Source organism: Chiloscyllium plagiosum, unplaced genomic scaffold (genome assembly GCF_037043375.1).
Source record: "Chiloscyllium plagiosum isolate Xiang-an unplaced genomic scaffold, Cpla_swu_hap1 HiC_scaffold_2, whole genome shotgun sequence".
NCBI lineage: Eukaryota > Metazoa > Chordata > Chondrichthyes > Orectolobiformes > Hemiscylliidae > Chiloscyllium > Chiloscyllium plagiosum.
The window spans coordinates 37,231,368-37,251,907 of record NW_028270140.1 but is presented as its reverse complement, the minus strand read 5'-3'; positions in this window follow the sequence as shown (position 1 = coordinate 37,251,907).

Genomic DNA, 20,540 nt, shown 5'->3' with positions numbered 1-20,540 from the left:
TCCCTGTTTGAACGAAGGCTACAATGAGCTCAAGATCTGAATAACCCTGGCGGAATCTCAGCTCAGCAGATTATTTCTCAGGAAATGCTGCTTGAAAGCATTCTTGGTGATATCTTTGATCATTTCAGAAATGATTGAGAGGAGATGGATAGGGCATTACAAACCAGTTGAATTTATCTTATTTTTTTGACTCTGTAAATTTAAAACCTGGCCTTCCAAACAAGCTATTTACACTTTCATGGGAGATTGAAGGGAGAGGGATGGGGTAAAAAATTTAAGATTGTGATTGTTAGATTTTGTTAGACAAGGATATGATGGATTATAGAATCATGGTGGGTAACTGGAGTTAAAATAGTGATGAACCATAATCTAATTACATGGCAGGATAAGGTGATGACACTGAAGGGCATCCTCCTGTTTCTATATTCCAATCCAACATTGCCAACATTTAGGGTCATATTAAATCCAGGAGCAGGTATGAATGAAAGAATAAGAAAAGTGTGGCTTCTGTGGAGTTGGCTGTGAGAGCTGAGCATTTAAATCTACAAAGTCTATATTGTTTCAGCCTGAGTGTTCTGTGAAATGTGCTACCTCTTTGCCAGGAGCATGTAATGAACTCCCAGAGGATCTCCCGCACTGTGAAACACTTCAGCCTGCCCAGTAATCCTCTCGAGCTTTTCCTTATAAGGCAATTTAATTCCTCCACAGTAAAACAACAACAAGACAGAGTGTCAATTCTAGCAGCAGCAGACGAGTGTAACAATTTTCTCCACAGGAGTCTGAGCTATTTACTACTAATGACTGCTCAGAAGAAGCTCACATTAATAATTGCAAGCTCATAAACTGCTGCACCAATAAATTGCATGACATAATTCCAGTTTGTACTATTTATCCCAGGGGAACAATGCTCTTTCATACTAATATTAAAAGTGAGGTAGGAAGAGGAGGGAATTGATCAGAGACCAAAATGGGGATTTATACATGATGGACGCAGGGACAAGGCTGGAATAGTAAATGAATACTTTGTATCTATCTTTACCAAGGGTGGAGAACTACTTAGATGACAGTGAAACAGGAGGTAATTCATACTCTTGAATGATTTAAAGTTGAAAAGGAGAAATATTAGATAGACTATCTGAATTTAAAAGAATAAGACACCAAGACTGGATGAGATTCATCTCAGAATGCTGAAGGATATGAGAATGGAAGGTCTCATGGAGATATTGGCCATAATTATTTAATCTTCCTTAGACTTTAAGTGGTGATGTCAGGTGACTGCAGAATTACAAATGCTACCTCTTGTTCAAAAAGTGTGTCAAAAATCAGCCCAGCAACTACAGGCTGGTCAGGTTAACTTCAGCAATGGTGATTGTTTTGGAGAAGGCAACTTAGGACAAAATAAATTGGTACTGTGGGTTAACTAACAAAAGCCAGCATGGATTTTTTTTAATGGTTGATTGCATTTAATTAACTGACTTGAGTTTTTTTTGATGAGGTAACAAAGAGGGTTGATGAGGTTAGTGCTTTTGATATGGATTTTCAAAAAACATTTGATAAAATGTTACTCAAGAGACCTGTGAGCAAAGAGACATTTCATGGAATAGAATTATCAAAAACAACATTGACATTGACAAAAGTGAAAATGTGAAAAGCCATTGGCCCAACAGAATTTTCATTGTAGTAATCAAAACAACTAATCCTTACTGGAGCCCCACCACAGCCAAATAGAACTGAATAGAGCAATGGAAAAAGCCTTATGCTTTCCTTAGCCCCATGGAGGGACTTGACCAAGCTCTGCACTGGATTAATTGATGCTGCTCCTTTGATCAATACCAGACCACTTTCAGTCTTACTCAGAAACCTGACAGGGATCAGGTTAGTTTCCTGCTGTACATAATGCTGATGCTGTTCTGATTTAACAAGGGATCGAAGAATAAACAAAGTATGAAGAAGTCACCAAAACCGTTGATTCTTATTTTAGCTCACATGCAACTCTATAATAGACTGGATGAAATTCAGTGGGCATGGGCAGCATGCTGGCTCAGTAATTGGCACTGCTGTCTCACAGTGCCAGGAACCCAGGTTCAATTACACCCTCGGGCGACTGTGCGAAGTTTGCACATCCTCCTGTGACAGCATGGGTTTCCTCCAGTGCTCAGGTTTCCTCCCACAGTCCAAAGACGTGCAGGTTAGGTGGATTGGCCATGCTAGATTGCCCATAGTGTGCAGGGATGAGCAGGCGATGTGGATGAACCATGAGAAATGCAGGGTCACACAGATAGGATGGGTCTGAGTGGGATGCTCTTCGAAGAATCTGTGTGGACTCGATGGGCCAAATGGTCTGCTTCCACACTGTAGGGATTCTATGATTCACAGCCAGGAAGAAGAAGAGGCTGTTTATTCCTTTAGTATTGACCTGTGCCAGCTCATTAAATGTTTCCAATATAGAATGTCCAGAAGTGAATTCAGAAGAGATTGTATCATAGTACAGTTACTGGATGAAGCTTCATCTGAATTCATGCAGTCCATACAGGACCTTACATTGACACATCAGTGCAGTTTTCCAGACAGGCTGAACGTCACAGTCTTTTTTGCTGAAGGGATGGGAAGCTGTCTGGGACCAGGCTCCTAATTTTGGCTCAGTCCAGTTCATCAATCAGAGGGTTGTCAGTGTGCCAGTATAAAAAGCTGTGGGAAGAGGGCACACTGTTGCTTCATGTTTGTGATATGAGAGGAAAATGCATCATTGTGGCCAAACCTGCCTAGCCATTAATTGAGAATGCCATCCATGCCATAACAAAAGTCTCATTTTGGATGATTTACTGCAGCAGCTGAAGAATTCCATCTGTAGGACAAAGATTTAAAACTAGACTACTCCAATTTGCAATTGCCCAAGAGGTAGATAAGACAAAATCACAAGAAGTATTTTTCATATGGGAAGTGTTAGATATACAGGGGAGTTATGATATCATGGTTAAAGACAGGAGCACAAATTTTAAATTGCATGAAGATGCAGGACTGTTTATTCTTTCAGAGACCACACCATAACTAAAGCCTAAACTTCTCTTCTATTCAATATTGTGCCAAAGAAGATACTCCACTTGGGGAGAGTGTAGATATGTATTACATCTTGATACAATGGGAGAGAGATCACCGGCGTGTTGCTTCATTCCTTCTCAGTATTGTTCATAACTGGAACATAGAAGCTTTATCAACCAAATGCAGTTGAAATTTCATTTGAATCAACATGCACTGAAATGGTCTTCAGTGAAGAAATTCCATGCCTAAGACCACAGGAGGATATCATAAATGTTTGATTTCTCTTTAAGGAGAGACGAGAGGAAGCAGAAGGGAAGTGCACAAACTACAAAAAACGATTAGCGATCAGAGGATATTCTGGACCTTAATTTGCTCTCTCGGAAAGAGTGAAGGATAATGTTAAACAAAATACCACAAATATCAATGACATTGTACAGGGAGAGATATTAAACCTTGCTTTACTCCTTGAAAACAGCTCAGTGAAGCAAAATTCTGATGCCTTTGCTGAGGAGACTCAGTATGATTTTCAGAGAAGTGACAAAGATGCATATGAGGTCAGCTCATTCTGCTGAAGACACCAACGACGTGTGACAGCAACCGGCTGCAGCAACCCCTATATGTGAAGAAGTACTGAAACTAGAGGTCTTCCTATCGCCAAAATAACTGTTGGGGAACAAATGCCTGGTTTTGTTGAACCTACAATCAAGTCCAGAGATCAGAAAATTACACAAGAGCTTATCACAGATCTTAAGGAGTAATGTTTCTGAATCTGCAGGTTTCATTCACTGTAATGTTGGTGATAGCACATTTCCTATTGAAGCTACTGCCTGACAAGGAGAAAATTCACACCAAAGAGAGTGTGTGAGAAGAGGCTGCCAACAGAAAGAGGAGGTCCTACCATATTAGCGGGAAAGACATAACTCATTTTTCAAGAATCTTTTATTCTTTTTGTTCATTTGATTTATTTGTGGATGAGCTATTACTTCATTGCTGGCAGTAGAAGATGCGGCTGTACAATTCCTCAGGTGTTGATTGAGCATTATTAGTTTCAAGGAAGAGCAGCTAAAAGTTTAGCCTTTCCCCAGAGGATAAGAAAGAAGACTAAAATAAATCTGCAAACAGGCAAATATCTGTCCATCATCTTTCTTCAATGATTAAGGAGTACGAGTCTCAGGCCCTGATGTTAGTCCTTCCGAGGAAAAGAATGTAAAGCTTGTTTGTCCTACCCATACCCCATAAAAGACAAGAACATAGTTGGAGCTTGACGTCTCTGGCAGGAGTGGGATGAAGAGAGGAGGATGAAAATCTAAATACGTAAGGGGTAGAGTGAAGGATTTGGGGAAGTTGTAACATAAGGAATTAATAGTTGTTAGGCGAATAGCATTATCAGTGATGTCAAGTCACATGAAATGGGACCTGAGAGAAAATGGTTTTAATTGAATCCTGCTGAATCTTGGCTCTGTTAATAGCGCAAATACTTAATAAAGGTTTATTAGCTTGCACTAGTATATTTCCAATCCTCATCTGTCAAAAGCATCCAGAAAATGGTCATGTTATTCATACCAGTCAAGGTTCATAGTGGAATTCTCCAAAGCTGCTCTTGCTCATGTATATTAAAGACATATACTTTGTGATGTACAAGGCACGTTTTCAAAACTTGGGGATGACACAAAACTTGGAAATTTTGTGAACTGTGAGGGTGGTAGTGTACAATTTTAAAAAGGCACAGGCAGGTTGGTGGAATGAGCATACAGATAACAGATAAAACATAATGTAAAATAGTGTGAAATGATTCATTTGGTAAGAAGAACACAGACAATATAAAATAAAAATGTACAATTCTGAAGATGTGCAGGAGCAGAGAAACTTGGGTGTATATGCGCATGACTCACCGAAGGTAGGAAGACAGGTTTGGAGAATGGTTAATCAAACATACAGCATCCTGGGCTTTATCAACATGGCGAAAGTGAGGACTGCAGATGCTAGAGATCAGAGTCAAGATTAGAGTGGTGCTGGAAAAGCACAGCAGGTCAGGTAGCATCCGAGGAGCAGGAAAATCGACTTTTCGGGCAAAAGCCCTTCATCAAGAATGAGGCTGAGAGCTTGTGGGGTGGAGAGATAAATCAGAGGGGGGTGGGGCTAGGGAGAAGGTAGCTAAGAGTGCAATAGGTGGATGGAGGTGGGGATAATGGTTATAGGTCGGAGAGGAGGGTGGAGCAGATTGGTGGGAAGGAAGGTTGGCAGGTAGGACAGGTCATGAGGATGGTGCTGAGCTGGCAGATTGGAACTAGGGTGAGATGGGGGGAGGGGAAATGAGGAAACTGATGAAGTCCACATTGATGCCCTGGGGTTGAAGTGTTCCGAGGCGGAAGATGAGGCGTTCTTCCTCCAGGCGTTGGGCAATGACGGAGTGGCGGTGGAGGAGGCCTGCATACTGCTGACATGCCCCCACAGATCCTAGTGTCACCATCCCTGCCCCCCAGAACCCTGAGTGGAACATCACCTCTGCAAATGACTCCATTCCATTCCCACTACCACCACACCCGCTCCAGTTACAGGCTCCGCCCCCACACCGAGCTCCACACCGACACCAGGTCCTAGCTCCCAGCTCTGCTGGGTTTTCACCATCTCCCCAGACCTCTCCCACACTGAGGACAAATGATCAGTCCTCAGCAAAGGCCTTACTTTCATCCCCCTCTGTCCACACATCAATGAATTCAATACGTGTCATGACATTGAACACTTGTTTCACCACCTCCGCCTCCGAGCTTACTTTTTCCATCAAGAATCTTGTCCGCCTTCCGAGGACCCCTTCACCTACCTCCAACACACTCCATCCACCTTGACACTCCGTGCTGGCTTATTACCCACCCTCAATCCCTTCATTTCCAACTGCCATCGAGACATTAACCACCTCAACCTGTCTACCCCCCCCCCACTCTAACCTCTCATCCTCAAAACACGCAGCCCTCCACTCCCTCTGCTCCAATCCCAACCTCACCATCAAACCAGCAGATAAAGGGGGTGCGGTGTTAGTTTGGTGCACTGACCTCTACACCGCTGAAGCCAGACGCCAACTTGAAGACACCTCCTCCTACCGCCCTCTCGACCATGACCTCACCCCCATCAACAAACCATCATCTCCCAGACCATACAGAACCTCATCACCTCAGGAGATCTCCCACCCACAGCTTCCAACCTCGTAGTCTGGGAATCCCGCACCCCCCAATTCTACCTTCTTCCCAAGATCCACAAGCCTGACCACCCTGGCCGACTCATTGTCTCAGCCTGCTCCTGCCCCACCAAATTCATCTCTACCTACCTCGACACTGTCCTATCCTCCCTAGTCCAGGAACTCCCCATATACATTCGAGGCACCAACCATGCCCTCCTTCTCCTCAAGACTTTCGTTTTCCTGCCCCAATGCCTCATCTTCACCATGAACATCCAATCCCTCTACACCTCCATTCGTCATAACCAGGTCCTTCAAGCCCTCTGCTTCTTCCTGTCCCAACGTCCCCAACAGTACCCTTCCACCGACACTCTCATTCATTTGGCTGAACTGGTCCTCACCCTTAATAATTTCTCCTTCGAATCTTCCCACTTCCTCCAGACCAAAGGGGTAGCCATGGGCACCTGCATGGGCCGAGCTATGCCTGTCTCTTTGTTGGCTACGTAGAACAGTCCATCTTCCGTAGTTACACCGGCACCACTCCCCATCTCTTCCTCCGCTACATTGATGACTGCATTGGCGCCATCTCATGCTCCCACGAGGAGGTTGAGCAGTTCATCAAGTTCACCAACACGTTCCATCTTAAATTCACCTGGACCATCTCTGACATCTCCCTCCCCTCCCATCTCCATCAATGATGACCGACTCAACATTGACATTTTTTACAAACCCACCGACTCCCACAGCTACCTGGATTACACCTCTTCCCACCCTACCTCCTGCAAAAATGCCATCCCATATTCCCAATTCCTCCGCCTCCACCGTACCTGCTCCCAAGAGGACCAGTTCCATGACAGAACATACTAGATGGCCTCCTTCTTACCGTAACTTCCCCTCCCACATGGTTGAAGATGCCCTCCAACGCAACTCGTCCACGTCCTGCACCTTTGCCCTCAAGCCCCACCCCTCCAACTGCAGCAAGGACAGAACCCACCTGGTCCTCACCTTCCACCCCACCAACCTCCGCATAAACCACATCATCTGCTGACATTTCCGCCATTTACAAATGGACCCCACCACCAGAGATAAATTTCCCTCCCCACCCTTATCCACTTTCCACAAAGGCCGTTCCCTCTGTGATTACCTGGTCAGGTCCACGCCCCCAACAACCCACCCTTCCCTCCTGGCACCTTCTTCTGCCACCACACCTTCCCTCCTGCGCCCACACCTCCCTCCTCAACTGCATAGGCCCCAAAGGAGCCTTCCACATCCATAATGTCATCTATTGTATCCATTGCTCCCGATGCGGTCTCCTTTACATTAGGAAGACTGGATGCCTTCTCACAGAGTGCTTTAGGGAACATCTCCAGGACAGCAGCACCAAACAACCCCACTGCCCAGTGGCCGAATGTTTCAACTCCCCATCCCACTCTGCCGAGGACATGCAGATCCTGAGCCTCCTCCACCGCCATTCCCTCACTGCCTGATGCCTGGAGGAAGAACGCCTCATTTTCTGCCTCAGAACACTTCAACCCCAGGGCATCAATGTGGACTTCACCAGTTTCCTCAATTCCCTTCACCTCCACCTCACCCCAGTTCCAACCTTCCAGCTCAGCACCATTCTCATGACCTGTCTTACCTGCCAATCTTCCTTCCCACACATCCACTCCACCCTCTTCTCCGACCTATCACCTTCATTGCCATCTCCATCCACCTATTGCACTCTTAGCTATCTTCTCCCCAGCCCCACCCCCATCCCATTTATCTCTCCACCCCAGAGGCTCCCAGCCTCATTCCTAATGAAGGGCTTTTGCCAAAACATCGATTTTCCTGCTCCTCGGACGCTACCTGACCTGCTGTGCTTTTCCAGCACCACTCTAATCCAGACTTTATTAATAGGGGCCTACAGTATAAAAGCAAGGAGGTTATAGAAGCTTATTTAGGACACTGGTTCACCTCAACTGAAGTATAGTGTCCAGTTCTGCATTCCATACTTTAGGAAAAATGTGAAAGCAATGGAGAGAGTGCAGGAAGAAGTTAGAAAAATGGTCACAGATAAAAAGAACCTTCGGGTGATAGATTGATTGGAGAAAAAATGTGTTCACACAGCAAGTAATTAGGATCTGCCTGAGAGTGTGGCAGAGGCAGGCTCAATCAAAGCTTTCAAAAGAGAATTGGATCAATTTCTGAAAAGGAAAAGATCGAGAGCCACAGAGAAAAGGCAGGAAAGTGACAGTGCATAAATTTATCTTTCATAGAGCCAGCACAGACAGTGGCAGACTGCCTTAAACATTCTATGATTCCATAGTTTGCAAATTTGCATATTATCAATCTGAAAGCACATTGTATTTGCACAGTGTCTTTCATAATAAATGGATGTTTTCAAACACTTAAAATCTAGTCACTATTGCAATTGTTGTGTTATGGCACAGATTCCAAACCATAACAGACACTTTAACTTTAACGCTGTTTATGATATCACAACACGTGATGTTCCAGTATAAAGGTACCTGCTTAGCCTTCAGTCAGTATAGTCAGTTAGTTATGTGTGTGTGTGATGGACAATAACATCAGTAAGTGCAGAGTCCACACTGTGTGTGTAAGTCTGTGATATCAGAGCCTTGTAAGTAGTCAGCATTGTAATAAAACCTTCAAGATATCAACGGAACCCAACACTCTGTGATAAATGCTATGTGGGCTAACATTCCTGAAGAAGGGCTTATGCCCGAAACGTCGATTCTCCTTCTCCTTTGATGCTGCCTGACCTGCTGCGCTTTTCCAGCAACACATTTTTAAGCTAACATATATAAAACCACATATCAGTAATGGAGGATGTGTAGCAGCCAATTTGCACACAGCAAATATGATAATGACCAGATAATCTGATTTTGAGACATTGCTTGAGGGATACACATTCACCAAAATGTTGGGAATAATGCCACCTCTCCTTTATCAAAACAGCAGCATGTGATCTTGTTTGAGAAGGACCATAGTTTAACAACTCATCCAAAAGATAGCAATTCTGACAGTGCAGCACTCCCTCAGGACTGCACTGGAGTGTCAATCTACATTTTTCATTCAGTCTTAAACCTGCAACCTTCTGACATGTAGGAAAAAGTGCTACAACTGAGCCACACCTAACGCACTGGAGGAGTACTGCATTGACAAAAGTGACATCCTTTGATTCCAAAACTCCACCTGCCCCTCAGGTTTGCTGAGAAGATCTGAAGGCACTATTTCAAAGAACAGCAGGAGATCCAGAGTAAGTATATTCCTGTCAGGGTGAAAGGAAAGGCTGGTAGGTATAGGGAATGCTGGATGACTAAAGAAATTGAGGGTTTGGTTAATAAAAAGAAGGAAGTATATGTAAGGTATAGGCAGGATAGATCGAGTGAATCCTTAGAAGAGTATAAAGGAAGTAGGAGTATACTTAAGAGGGAAATCAGGAGGGCAAAAAGGGGACATGAGATAGCTTTGGCAAATAGAATTAAGGAGAATCCAAAGGGTTTTTACAAATACATTAAGGACAAAAGGGTAACTAGAGAGAGAATAGGGCGCCTCAAAGATCAGCAAGGTGGCCTTTGTGTGGACCCACAGAAAATGGGGGAGATACTAAATGAATATTTTGCATCAGTATTTACTGTGGAAAAGGATATGGAAGATATAGACTGTAGGGAAATAGATGGTGACATCTTGAAAAATGTCCAGATTACAGAGGAGGAAGTGCTGGATGTCTTGAAATGGGTAAAGGTGATAAATCCCCAGGAACTGATCAGGTGTACCCTAGAACTCTGTGGGAAGCTAGAGAAGTGATTGCTGGGCCTCTTGCTGAGATATTTGTTTCATCGATAGTCACAGGTGAGGTGCCGGAAGACTGGAGGTTAGTTAACATGGTGCCAATGTTTAAGAAGGGTGGTAATGACAAGCCAGGGAACTATAGACCAGTGAGCCTGACATCGGTAGTGGGCAAGTTGTTAGAGGGAATCCTGTGGGACAGGATGTACATGTATTTGGAATGGCAAGGACTGATTAGGAATAGTCAACATGGCTTTGTGTGTGGGAAATCCTGATGAAGGGCTTTTGCCTGAAACGTCATTTTTACTGCTCCTCAGAAGGTTCCCCACGGGAGACTGATTTAGCAAGGTTAGATCTCACGGAATACAGGGAGAACTAGCCATTTGGATACAGAACTGACTCAAAGGTAGAAGACAGAGGGTGGTGGTGGAGGGTTGTTTTTCAGACTGGAGGCCTGTGACCAGTGGAGTGCCACAAGGATCGGTACTGGGCCCTCTACTTTTTGTCATTTACATAAATGATTTGGATGCGAGCATAAGAGGTACAGTTAGTAAGTTTGCAGATGACACCAACATTGGAGGTGTAGTGGACAGCGGAGAGGGTTACCTCAGATTACAACAGGATCTTGACCAGATGGGCCAATGGGCTGAGAAGTGGCAGATGGAGTTTAATTCAGATAAATGCGAGGTGCTGCATTTTGGGAAAGCAAATCTTAGCAGGATTTATACTCATAATGGTAAGGTCCGAGGGAGTGTTGCTGAACAAGGAGACCTTGGAGTGCAGGTTCATAGCTCCTTGAAAGTGGAGTTGCAGGTAGATAGGATAGTGAAGAAGGTGTTTGGTATGCTTTCCTTTATTGGTCAGAGTATTGAGTACAGGAGTTGGGAGGTCATGTTGCAGCTGTACTGGACATTGATTAGGCCACTGTTGGAATATTGTGTGCAATTCTGGTCTCCTTCCTATTGGAAAGATGGTCTGAAACTTGAAAGGGTTCAGAAAAGATATACAAGGATGTTGCCAGGGTTGGAGGATTGAGCTATAGGGAGAGGCTGAACAGGCTGGGGCTGTTTTCGCTGCAGCGTCGGAGGCTGAGGGGTGACCTTTATAGAGGTTTACAAAATTATGAGGGGCATGGATAGGATAAATAGACAAAGTCTTTTCCCTGGGGTCGGGGAGTCCAGAACGAGAGGGCATAGGTTTAGGGTGAGAGGGGAAAGATATAAAGGAGACCTACGGGGCAACTTTTTCACGCAGAGGGTGGTATGTTTATGGAATGAGCTGTCAGAGGAAGTGCTGGAGGCTGGTACAATTGCAACATTTAAGAGGCATTTGGATGGGTATATGAATAGGAAGGGTTTGGAGGAATATGGGCCGGGTGCTGGCAGGTGGGACTAGATTGGGTTGGGATAGCTGGTCGACATGGACCGTTTTGACCGAAGAGCCTGTTTCCATGCTGTACATCCCAATGACTCTATGACTCTAATTCACCCTGGTTCCTGTTCAATGCTTAACCCTCAAGCAGCCTCTTAAAAACAGTGTCTGGTCCTTTTTAATTTGCTATTTGTGGGAGCTTCTGTATGCAAATTGGCAGCTGCATTTCCCCCATTGCGACAGTAAGCAAAATATTGTGAAGGTAATGTGGTCTCAACCAGCATTTGGAAAGCCAAACTAGTGCTGAGAAATGTAAAATGATTCCCCTCCTGCCTGAATAAATGGCCATGCCACTAAACTCACTACAGGACAGGTACAAGATTCTACCCAGTATCTGCACTCAAAGAAAACACTGTAAGACATCCTGAGGCAATATAACTACAAGTCTTTATTTTCTGTGTATTCAAAAAAAAAGCAAGTTAAAATGAGCAGCCTCAATCTAGTTTTAAGTGGTCAGTGCCCCATAATCTGGATGCCCAAAGCTTATACAGTTTATATTGTCATAGCAACCTCACTAAATGAGGTCCATAGGTGGTGGAGATTTGAACCAGATGTTCCGAAGATAAAAGAACAGCTTTCTGCAAAGGACATCGCCCAACCCCCTTTCAAAAGTTATACTCCAGAAAGGATGATATGTAATGATAATCAGTGGTGCAAGGGTTACTGCTTTGATGTTGGACTTCATGTACTATCTCTTGTTGGCAGGCAGTTCAATCACTTCATCAATACCACATAGATTGCCTTCCCCTAGCTCATCCAGCAAAATCATTCAGTAATAGACCTATGGTTTTTGCTCCCAAGACAGCGACACTGATATCCAATCTTACTGTCCATGCTGTTCCTTTGACATAAGCTAAGGGCTAGATTGGAGTCTCGGCTCAGTTCGTCATACTTTCAACTGAAGAGCTTGTGGGTTCACTATCCCACTCCACAGACATGAGTACAAGATCTAGATTGGCAATCAGTGCCAGTATTAAAGGAGTGCTGCATTGCCAGAGATGCTAGGTATTGGGTGTTCTTTTAGATTAGATTAGATTACTTACAGTGTGGAAACAGGCCCTTCGACCCAACAAATCCACACCGACCCGCCAAAGCGCAACCCACCCAGACCCATTCCCCTACATTTACCCCTTCAGCTAACACTATGGGCAATTTAGCATGGCCAATTCACCTAACCTTCACATCTTTGGACTGTGGGAGGAAACTGGAGCACCCAGAGGAAACCCACGCAGACACGGGGAGAATGTGCAAACTCCACACAGATAGTTGCCTGAGGCGGGAATTGAACCCAGGTCTCTGGCGCTGTGAGGCAGCAGTGCTAACCACTGTGCCACCATATCACCTTTTTTTTTATTAATGAATAAAAATATGGTCTTGTCTACTCGCCACCATAAATTGAGCTATGTCTTGTTTGAATTTCAGTATAGGTATGATGCTAGATACTGAACTGTATGTCCCAGTTATTGACTGATTGGATAACACAGCATGTTGGTTTGTTATAATAAGCAGAGTACAGACCTTACTCAACCAGCCCACACTTGGAATATATGAAAGAAACATTTACTATTAGATAAGTTTCCACAATTGGGTAACACTTGTTGAACAATTCTAAGTGTGCTAAGAGCCACTCTGACAACCGTTTTATGATAACCAGTTGAGCATGTAACATGCTTGATATAAGTGGCAACAGTCCTAAGCTGTATTACTAGGAAAAGGTGGAAGCCATAGTATTGGGAGGGAAGCTGGGGAGAGAGTGCACAGCGACTTCTGGATAGCTTGGAATTCAGTCAGCAGCAGAGAAGGTGCTGTTCAGATTTCGTCCTTCCCGTCCGTCATCTGGTAGACAATTCACTTGATGCCTAATTGAGGGCCCTTTCCCACTTACTGTAGGCACTTAACTAGTGGTAGTGTCACTGCCTCATAAGGAAATAAGCCATTAAAGGCTAGTGTTTCTCTGAACACTTGGACTGGAGTAGGAGGCAGCCCTACTAATTGGGTGTTCTGTTTTCCACAGAGGCCATTCACAGCAGCCAAGGGCTGACCCTACAGAAACCTGACCTGTCCCAACCAATTATGATCCTCAACTCACCAGCACTACCTGGGTGGTCCGGGGGACACCAGCCCCCACATACTTCTGTTCAAAGGCAGTGTCCACAATGTTGCTCCTAGCTTGGCACTGTTCTAGCTGTAATCTCAGCTCTCTGTGGCACTCCTGGGAGTAAGGAAGCCCTCTGATTGGCCACAGATCTGAAGGATTTGGAACCCCAGATGTCAAGTAGTTAATTGGCTGATAGCCAGAGAATGGGGTCTTGGCTACTGACTCAAAACAGCTGAGGCAGTGTTTCCCATGGCTTTCTGGCCCGCCATCAGAATCATCACTGTCTGATCAAATTTCAAACCCATCTGTAGAGAGAGAAATAGCGTTAACATTACAGATCAATGAATTTTCACCAGACAAATTCCAATGCACGATTATCAGTCTAAATATTAACTCTCCCCACAGATGCTACACGACCCATTGAACATTTCCACCATTTTCTGCTATATTTCAGCATTGACATTTAATCCACATCATTGAGTTAAACCTGCATAAAAGTTGAGTGATTTAAAAGCAGCTGAAAAAAAAATTCTAACCAATTTGATCAGGGAATTTGTAAAATCTGTTATGTGTTTGAATATGTAAAAGTGAGAGTGCAAATTATAACAATATGATTGTTTTGTGGATGTGGAAAAGCACGAACAATTCATCTTAGTCATATAATTCATCCTTGTTAGTGCTATGAAAGTGTATTTTTCAGTCATTTCCTAGGGTATGGGAAGGTTTGTGATCCTTATGGGCTCACAATATGCTATAGAAATAGCATGTGTTGAATTCAGAGTTAATTGGCATAAGTCATCACCTACTGGGCACCTCCTTTGCTCTAGGGAAGTGAATGCCAGATGGCAGCAACCATTTTTAGGACACAGATATAATGCAGAGCTGGTCATGTTAGCTGTGGGCCATACAATAACATTGATACAGCTTCTCCTGTCCACCTCATGTCCTCTATTCATGCTACAGTGGAGCTTGTCAAGTTGTATGTTTCTTTAAAGATTTTCTAATAATACTACAGAGAATGCATTATGCCCTTGGAGGGCATGTGTGTCTCTAGCTGTTATGTGCACTGGGCTATCATGAGATGTGGAAATTCATCATTCACTCCTTTCCCCACCCCTACAATCCCTCAGTGAAAACTGAGCGCAAATCAGCAAAATCATGTTTGGATTTAAATCCAGAAAGTAATTTAATGAGATTTATGAAACAAGATTGAGGAAATCAAATTGCTTCATCATTTTTCATGGGCCTTGATTTTCTGGAGCCATCAAGATCAGTATGCAGAAACAAAAAATTGTGCAAAGTGGTAAAAAGAGTTTTAAATTTCAGATAAATCCATAATAGAAAAGGTTTGTTCTATACAATTGAATGTGATTCACTTTTATTTGAATTCAGCCACTTTTAAATATTACCTCAGTGAATTAACACAAGATGTTGTTGTGAAAAGGCCTGTTACAAATTTCTGTTTGATAGACCCACAACTAAACCTATCTTGCTATAATACTTCTCTCCAACTTTTGTTTGCTTTCTGATCCTCCTGACCTTTTCCTTCCTGTGTTCTGACTTTTTTTTTCAATTTAAAGAGACAGCATTCTAAACGAAGTGATCATTGAAAGAGTGAATGTGTTGGTTTTCATCTTCCAAAGTTTTATAAGTTCTGGAACAGTCCCAGCAGATGGACAGTGGTAAATCTAACCGTGTTATTTTAAAAAAAAAGGGAGGGGAGGATGAAAGCGGAATTACAAGTTGATTAGCCTAATGTGTGTTATTCACAAATTCCAGACAAGGCTCCCAGTTACAGTTCCAGATGGGATACCCGGGTCCTGGGTGAGGCGGGGTTGACTGACTCCCCGTCTTTACTCACCCGACCCCTTGGTTGAACACAACAATTTTAAAAGGATTCCCTTCCCTTGTGGATACCTTTCTCCCAAACCCAAATGAATTGATGTTTTAAAAAGAGCCTATTCAGCCAGGCTGTCTTGAATTTACAAAATAAACAGGTTTATTAATTGTCACATGAGAAGAACCACAACACACATTACAAATAAGATGTGAGTCAAACAACAAGAAGTTAAAAAAAAGGATAATTCTAAACCTGTTTGTGAGGAGCGGTAAGTTAAATGTTGTGGATATGGCAGTGGATGTTATTGGTCGTGTTGACACTGACAATTAAACTGATAGGTTTTATGTTTTACAGATTGGTTGAGACTCTAGCTCTAATTCCTTTCAATTGTTATTGAGTTCCAGCATGTAGGGTGAGAGAAAGAGTCTTTTTGTTGTCCTGTTTTACTTGACAAAGGATACGGATCTTTAGAAAATAGGCGGCAGGTTTAGATAGAGGATATGGATCAGCGCAGGCTTGGAGGGCTGAAGGGTCTGTTCCTATGCTGAAATATTCTTTGTTCATTGTTCTTTGACAGCCCTTCAAAGAAGGGACTGAAGTAAGTCAAAACAAACTAGACCTTTCCTTGAAAAAGATGTAAGGACAGAAACTAAAAAGCTAGTTTCAAATCTACTGGAGTGTGCTAGTGGAACTGAATGGTCTTGTGCATGCCAGCCTGTGTTTGAGTGTTAGTGTGCTGTGAAGGTCCCAATTGAAGAACTACCCCTTGGTCACTCCTATGTTTGAGGTAAAGGAGGACCCTCTTTCACTTTGATGCTGCAAACCAGAAAAAAGATAACAGGACAACAAAAGACTCTTTATCTCACCCTACATGCTGGAACTCAATAAGGGCCATGTATATGACATCTACAGCCCTTCCGCCATCAATCAACTTTGTCACCTCCTCAAAGAATTCTATTAGGTTTGTAAGACATGACCTTTCCACACAAAACCCTGCTGCCCATTACTGATAAACCCATTTTCTTCCAAATGAGAATAGATACTATCCCTGAGTACCTTCTCCAGAAGCTTCCCTACCACTGACGTCACTGATGTCATTCGAAGGTCCCTTCACATCTGTAGGTGCAAAATACCATGGATCTATATCTCTCCAGATAGCCACTTAATTTACCTCTGAAGCTGTTTTTGGCTATATCAGCCCTGTTTTAAAAACGCCTTTTTGGAATTACAAGTTAAAAATGTCCATTTTACTTCAGGATTTTGACCTGTGAACAGGATACATCAGTATAACGGAAAATGCAGGTGACCAGGGACTTAGAGTTAAGGTATAGGCAGAAGATTTAGAGGTTTATAAGGAGAAACGTGTTCATCCAGAGGGTATTGGGAAACTGGAACTCACTGCCAATAGGGTTGGTAGAAGCAGGAACTCTCATAACATTTAAGAAATATTTAGATGTGCACTCACAATGCCAAGGCATACACAGCTATGGGCCAAGTGCTAGGAAATGGAATTAGAATAGGTAGGTGGTTGTTTTTGACTGGCATGAATTTGAAGGGCCAAAGAGCTTTTAGCTTGCTATAAATCTCTATGACTATACGACAGGCAATTTGATCATTTATATTATTGTTCATGAGAGTTTGCTTTGCTCAAATTAGCCGCCACAGTGCAACAATGACTGTGCTTCAATGGTACCTTATTGGCTGTAAAGCACTTTAAAATACATTGAGGTCATGCAAGATGAATGCAACTATTTTTTCTTGTTTCTCTACCAAGAACACAGATTACAAATGCGTGCAGAGGTCTACCCTGCAGCTAAAATTAATTTTGACAGAGCAGACATCTAGATGGAAAATTAGTCTGGACCTGAGTGCTAGTTGCCACAATGTAAAAAGGATCTGATTAAACTGCAGACAATACTAAGGAGATTTACGTGGATGTTGTTGGATTAAAGTATAGAGTCATAGAGTCATAGAGATGTACAGCATGGAAACAGACCCTTCGGTCCAACCTGTCCATGCCGACCAGATATCCCAACCCAATCTAGTCCCACCTTTCAGCACCTGGCCCATATCCCTCCAAACCCTTCCGATTTATATACCCATCCAAATGCTTCTTAAATGTTGCAATTGTACCAGCCTCCACCGCATCCTCTGGCAGCTCATTCCATAAACGTACCACCCTCTGCATGAAAAAGTTGCCCCTTAGGTCTCTTTTATATCTTTCCCCTCTCAACCTAATCCTATGCCCTCTCGTTCTGGACTCCCCGACCCCAGGGAAAAGATATTGTCTATTTACCCAATCCATGCCCCTCATAATTTTGTAAACCTCTATAAGGTCACCCCTCAGCCTCCGACGCTGCAGGGAAAACAGCCCCAGCCTGTTCAGCCTCTCCCTATAGCCCAAATCCTCCAACCCTGGCAACATCCTTGTAAATCTTTTCTGAACCCTTTCAAGTTTCACAACATCTTTCCGATATGAAGGAGACCAGAATTGCACGCAATATTCCAACAGTGGCCTAATCAATGTCCAGTACAGCTGCAACATGACCTCCCATTTCCTGTACTCAATACTCTGACCAATAAAGGAAAGCATACCAAACACCTTCTTCACTATCCTATCTACCTGCAACTCCACTTTCAAGGAGCTATGAACCTGCACTCCAAGGTCTCCTTGTTCAGCAACACTCCCTCGGACCTTACCATTATGAGTATAAATCCTGCTAAGATTTGCTTTCCCAAAATGCAGCACCTCGCATTTATATGTATTAAACTCCATCTGCCACCTCTCAGCCCATTGGCCCATCTGGTCAAGATCCTGTTGTAATTTGAGGTAACCCTCTTTGCTGTCCACTACACTTCCAATGTTGGTGTCATCTGCAAACTTACTAACTGTACCTCTTATGCTCACATCCAAATCATTTATGTAAATGACAAAAATTAGAGGGCCCAGCACCGATCCTTGTGGCACTCCACTGGTCACAGGCCTCCAGTCTGAAAAACAACCCTCCACCACCACCCTCTGTCTTCTACCTTTGAGCCAGTTCTGCATCCAAATGGCTAGTTCTCCCTGTATTCCATGAGATCTAACCTTGCTAATCAGTCTCCCATGGGGAACTTTGTCGAACGCCTTACTGAAGTCCATATAGATCACATCTACTGCTCTGCCCTCATCAATCTTCTTTGTTACTTCTTCAAAAAACTCAATCAAGTTTGTGAGACATGATTTCCCACGCACAAAGCCATGTTGACTATCCCTAATCAGTCCTTGCCTTTCCAAATACATGTACATCCTGTCCCTCAGGATTCCCTCCAACATCTTTCCCACCACTGAGGTCAGGCTCACCAGCCTATAGTTCCCTGGCTTGTCTTTACCGCCCTTCTTAAACAGTGGCACCACATTTGCCAATCTCCAGTCTTCCGGCACCTCACCTGTGACTATTGATGAAACAAATATCTCAGCAAGAGGCCCAGCAATCGCTTCTCTAGCTTCCCACTGAGTTCTCGGGTACACCTGATCAGGTCCTGGGGATTTATCCACCTTTATGCGTTTCAAGACATCCAGCACTTCCTCCTCTGTAATCTGGACATTTTGCAAGATGTCACCATCTATTTCCCTAGATTCTATATCTTCCATATCCTTTTCCACAGTAAATACTGATGCAAGATATTCATTTAGTATCTCCCCCATTTTCTGTGGCTCAACACAAAGGCCGCCTTGCTGATCTTTGAGGGGCCCTATTGTCTCCTTAGTTACCCTTTTGTCCTTAATATATTTGTAAAAACCCTTCTGATTCTCCTTAATTCTATTTGCCAAAGCTATCTCATGTCCCCGTTTTGCCCTCCTGATTTCCCTCTTAAGTATACTCCTACTTCCTTTATACTCTTCTAACGATTCACTCGATTTATCCTGTCTATACCTGATATATGCTTCCTTCTTTTTCTTAACCAATCCCTCAATTTCTTTCATCATTCAGCACTCCCTATACCTATCAGCCTTCCCTTTCACCCTGACAGGAATATACTTTCCCTGGATTCTTGTTATCTCATTTCTGAAGGCTTCCCATTTTCCAGCCGTCCCTTTACTTGCGAACATCTGCCTCCAATCAGCTTTCGAAAGTTCTTGCCTAATACCATCAAAATTGGCCTTTCTCCAATTTAGAACTTCAGCTTTTAGATCTGGTCTATCCTTTTCCATCACGATTTTAAATCTAATAGAATTATGGTCGCTGGCCCCAAAGTGCTCCCCCACTGACACCTCAGTCACCTGTCCTGCCTTATTTCCCAAGCGTAGGTCAAGTTTTGCACCTTTTCTAGTAGGTACATCCACATACTGAATCAGAAAATTGTCTTGTATGCACTTACGAAATTCCTCTCCATCTAAACCTTTAACACTATGGCAGTTCCAGTCTATGTTTGGAAAGTTAAAATCCCCTACCATAACTACCCTATTATTCTTACAGACAGCTGAGATCTCCTTACAAATTTGTTTCTCAATTTCCCTCTGACTATTAGGGGGTCTATAATACAATTCCAATGAGGTGATCATCCCTTTCTTATTTCTCAGTTCCACCCAAATAACTTCCCTGGATGTATTTCCAGGAATATCCTCCCTCAGCATAGCTGTAATGCTATCCCTTATCAAAAACGCCACTGCCCTTCCTCACTTGCCTCCCTTTCTATCCTTCCTTAGCATTTGTATCCTGGAACATTAAGCTGCCAGTCCTGCCCATCCCTGAGCCATGTTTCTGTAATTGCTATGATATCCCAGTCCCATGTTTCTAACCATGCCCTGAGTTCATCTGCCTTCCCTGTTAGGCCCCTTGCATTGAAGTAAATGCAGTTTAATTTATTAGTCCTACCTTGTCCCTGCCTGCCCTGACTGTTTGACTCACTTCTGTTCTCAACTGTACCAGTCTCAGATTGATCTCTTTCCTCACTATCTCCCTGGATCCACCCCCCACCCCCCCACCTTACTATTTTAAATCCTCCCAAGCAGTTCTAGCAAATTTCCCTGCCCGTATATTAGTCCCCTTCCAATTTAGGTGCAATCCGTCCTTCTTGTACAGGTCACTTCTACCCCAAAAAGATTCCAATGATCCAAAAATGTGAATCCTTCTCCCATATACCAGCTCCTCAGCCATGCATTCATCTGCTCTATTCTCCTA